Raw genomic sequence first — 4,719 nt, 5'->3', positions numbered from 1 at the left:
TAATAAATAATAGACATACAATAAAATGGTCAATTTAGATTGGCTTGAAGAGTGACACTTAAATCCCCTCTCCATGGAACTTTCCATAGTCGAATTATAGTCTGCTAAGACTGTCACTTTAATTATCTACTTCGTATCCTTAAGTACCCAATTCGATCACCTGATCATTCTTTGTATTTTGTGAAATTATCATTCACATGTACGGGGAAGTTTTAGTAACTCATACTAAAACACTCGGGCCTAATAGTAAGAACGATCAATCTCATCAAATATATCTCACGGAAAAATACCGTATTCCTTTAATTTAATTAAAGGAACTTGGATTCTTTGGAAATGAAGTTATTACAATGCTACATGCAATCATCCAACGTATCACAAGTGTAAGCCTATATAAGGCAACATTCAATGAATAAAATAACATGAAATGTCCTTTTGTTTTAAATAAGAGGTTTCAGTGGTTGCGAGGTTTTTGTGGTTGCTGCTTACTGGTTGTTTGTGTTTTTTTGTTTTGAATAAGAGATTTCTTCTCTCTAGAGTGAGCTATCCAGGCCGTGAGGGGTTATTTTTCATGGCCTGGATAGTTCGGTGTGAGTGTTATCTCTCATGGTCGGTTTAAATAAAATGTATTAAGAAATTTGGCTACTCATATCTTAGATCTAGTCTGCTCGGAGCAGATCTACTCTTTAACTGTATTTGTACATAGACTAACGAAATATTGAAATCATACATAGCACTTAATTGTAAGATTTTTTTTTTTTTTTTTATAACTTTGTAACCTCATAGCATGTGGCTATGATTTTGCAGAACTTTATACTTTGTACCCTAAGAGCTTTTTGAGCTACTCTGTAAAAGCTTTATGCTCAATGAAATCCTCAGATTTCCATTCAAAAAAATATTTGTAATCACGAGTATAAAGCTCTTACAATACAAAACATAAAGCTCTCCATAATTATAGCCACGTGCTATGAGGTTACAAAGTCACAGATACAAAAATAAATAAATAAATAAAAAATAAAAAATAAAAATCTTACAATCAAGTGCTATCTATGACTTCAATCTTTCGCTAACCCATGTACAAATACAATTAAAGAGCAGATTTGCTCCGAGCAGACTAGATCTAAGACATGGGTAACTAAATTTCCTAACAAAATTTATTTAAACCGACCATAAGAGATAACCCTTCACACCGAACTATCTAGGCAGTGAGAAATAAACTTTCACACCTAATTATTCCTCCTCGCTCACGAGGGTAGATATAGAGAGAAGAAAACCTCTTATTCAAAACAAAAATACAAATAAACAACCAACAAGTAACAGCAACCGGAGAGGAGATTGATTAGGCTTAAAGCATGCTTATGGCCAGTATATACCACTATTTACCAACTAACTTTGCTTTCGAGTTTGTCTTGCACCCTGTTTTGGTTGTTCAATTAGGCTTACAAAAGGTATTGTTTGAGGTGGATTTTGTGTTGCCATTAAGAGTGCTAGGTGATGTATTGACAGTATTGTACATACCGACTTGCATGCTTTTTAACTTCTTTATTTTTACCACCCCAAAAGCCACTTTTAATTCTTTTCTTAGGTTACCCAACATTTTCAGCTTTAACTATGAGTCTCTACTTGCACTTGTCCTCATTATCTTATGCAATTTCATCTCTATCTATACCAAACCGAATAAAACAAAGTTTAGAGGAAAAAACTATGAATAGTAACATTCACTAATAAGATTTGAACAAAAATGGCCCAAATGATTGTTTAAAGAATGAAAGACCTAACCATTATGAGGATCAATTTGGAGGGGCTAAACATCATCAATTGGAAATATTCATCTTCGCACTCATTCCAAAACATTGAGGGTGACAAGTCCATCTAAGAGTCATTTCAAGAAAAATTCAAATTAGTTGAAATAAAAAATAAAAAATAAAAAACAATCAAAAGAAATACATTACAAGAGAAGCCAAATATGAGACTTTAATTTCATAAAATTAAAGAATTTAATTCAACCCGATAACGCATTATTTTTCACTAACTGGGAGATCATTTTGCACCAACGGTTTCATGTACTTAATTAAGATTATATAGTAATAAGCACATTGCTTAGATAAGATTCAAATTTAAGGTCTCTCCAATCGCATTGTATACTTGATTAATTGGAAGCTGCAACTTCACCATGTAATACCCAAATTACAAAAGAAATGCTTAGTCAAGTTCCCAATAACTGGGTAAATTGCTGGCTTTTCACCAGGAGAATAGCCCAAATGATTGTTTGCACCCAAGAGGTGTTGAACCTTGGACCTTGAAGGGAACAAACCTCCAAGACCAAGGCCTTCACCACTTGGACCAAAAAAACTAGACTAGCGGCAAGAAACTTATATTTAGATTGCAAGAATCAGACAAAGAATGCCATTTCTTTTCTAAAGCCAAAATAGGTTGCAAAATATGTGGCATATAAAGAACTATTCATGTCTATCACAAGCTTGATTCATCTAATTGAATTTTACATGAAAATTGTACTTTTTTTTTCTAAGTAATATCTCGTGCAACTTAATATATAGCTAGCCCTCATGCTTTATATGGTTGTCTGCGAATGCAACAAATTTCATATGAATAAGCAAAAATGGGAGCAAATCTTGTACTGGTGGGAAGGAGAGAGACTAGGCTACGAGTGATCAGTGAGTTGATTATTGAAATAAGTTGAAATATTACAAATATGCCAAATAGTCCAAGCAATGTAATAAAGTTAAAGTTTAATAGTAAGAAAGATGAAAGCAAGGAGGAAGAAGGAAGGACGACACGACGTCAGCAGAGACAGGTGGGATAGCAAAATGATGAAAAGAATCACTACATCGGCAATTGCACAATAACATGTGTAAATGTGGCATCATTTACTGAACCTTCAAGTCATTAAAAAGTACAGAGGTTCACCCAAAAATAATGCAAGTAATTTTCCTGAAATTTACGAGAGTCCCCTTCACAAAAAGGCAAAAGGACCCTGCTTTTTAATCAGGTTTAATTTATATATACCATATACTATGATATCTAGGAAAAAAAATTAAAACCCTTTATTTACTAATGAAATCAAGTTCCCTGACATTTAATCCTCAATTGGAGTCAACAAATCAACCAAAAACAAATTTCTAATAAGAACCCGAAGTTTCTAAAAGACGAATTTGAAAAGGCCAACTAATTAATCGGATAAACAAATCCTCTAAAATAATAACAATGAGATTCATCATAAAAACAATAAAAATAGCATTCAGAATAACACGTATTCCAAAGTTAAATCTTCAAAGGACGTAAAATAAATATTAAATCAGACCTACTGGATGGTTGTAACACATGAGGAAGGACAATCAATCACCCCACTTCTGAATCCACGTGTTTGGTCAGAAAAATATCTAAATTAGATCACAAAGTGTCAGATCTCATCTAAAAAAAAGGACAAATAGAAGACGCAAGCACAGACTATGGCAGATATCAGATCAAAGATTCAAACCAACGGAAAAACAGAAGTAGCAGATTCATACCCAAAAAGGCAAAAGAAAAGAACAAGTTAAGCAGATTCAAAGCAATAGGAGAGAGACAGAGACAGAGATCTATCTCCTTCTCCGAAACCCAGTAGCACATGAAAGAAAAAGCCCCCCGTCGGACGTGAAAGAGAGTTCCAGCACAGTCGTTTAACCAGAGAAACACGGTTGGAGAAAGAAGAGCGTTAATCGACTTCGCAACCGTGATTACTCTGATTAAACGAATGTGATGGAGCTTGATGGCTTTGGACGTGGGCACTGCAGACAGGTATATACCAAAAGAGGTTAATGTTGCCGTACGAAACAAAGAGGCGGCCGAGGATCTTAGCTTCTTTAGGTTGTGTTGCGTATGTGTGTCCTTTTATAGGCAAGAAGCCCTACGAGACTTTCTACAAAAACGTAAGCGGCAGGCTTTTGCCACCGACGATATATTCCAATCCGACGGTGATAAGAATTTTTTGCCCTAAAATTAAATTTGTGTTAGATGGGTTTTTCTTTTCAATCGTGGCCGTAAAAAGAAATATCATAAAAATTATAGAATGAGAAGAAAAATATATTGTTAGATCATAATCATTCAAAATTCAAATACGCGTTTCTAAAGTAAAATTCACCGCTTAATGCCACAAGATACGTAGAATATTCCCCTTATTTATTTATTTATTTATTTATTTTGAGAGGAGAATAAAAACCCAATTATATTAAATCTAAACTAAATAAAATACGCGTAGCCCCTATAAAAATACATCATTTTAATACTTTAGCATTTGGCGTTCAAATGAACGGGAAATTCTTGTGTACGCCATACATGACATTTTTTGAATTTTAACTTACTAAAATACTCTTAAAAATTATTTTTAAAAAATAAAGCAATTAAAAATAAAAAATAAAAACAAAACAAAGATTGACTTAAAAGAAAAAAGTGAATAAAGATTTTTGTTGTGATCATCAGGTTGTTAAGGATAATCTTTTGTGATAAATATTGATTTCTATTCTCTAAATTAAGGAATTTGGATAATATTTGTTAGAGGTATAATGCAGCTCCAACTTAAACTCAACTTTGGCCTAACTTGAAGACCAAATTGTTCTCTCTCTAATTTAAGTCTCTCTCTCCTCCACATACAATTTTTTTTTTTTTTTAAAACTTAAGAGAAAAGTTAGGTTTAAGTTATGTCTTTATCATTTTTTTTATACT

The 4,719-nt window shown here is 33.1% G+C and overlaps 1 long non-coding RNA gene and 1 other non-coding gene across 2 annotated transcripts; both read right to left on the bottom strand.

Annotated features, from left to right (window-relative positions):
• Window positions 1-386: 386 nt before the first annotated feature.
• Window positions 387-3,842, bottom strand: LOC132179300 (uncharacterized). Its single transcript, XR_009439905.1, has 3 exons — window positions 3,528-3,842; window positions 3,320-3,398; window positions 387-1,869 (listed from the first exon to the last, which is right to left on the bottom strand). It is a non-coding gene; the product is annotated as an uncharacterized LOC132179300 (long non-coding RNA).
• On the bottom strand, window positions 2,872-3,002 carry LOC132180189 (small nucleolar RNA snoR74). Its single transcript, XR_009440077.1, has one exon. It is a non-coding gene; the product is annotated as a small nucleolar RNA snoR74 (small nucleolar RNA).
• Window positions 3,843-4,719: the final 877 nt, after the last annotated feature.

Source organism: Corylus avellana, chromosome ca4 (assembly GCF_901000735.1).
Source record: "Corylus avellana chromosome ca4, CavTom2PMs-1.0".
Taxonomy (NCBI): domain Eukaryota; kingdom Viridiplantae; phylum Streptophyta; class Magnoliopsida; order Fagales; family Betulaceae; genus Corylus; species Corylus avellana.
Note: the sequence above shows the minus strand (reverse complement) of the source record. Positions and strands in the feature narration are given on the sequence as shown.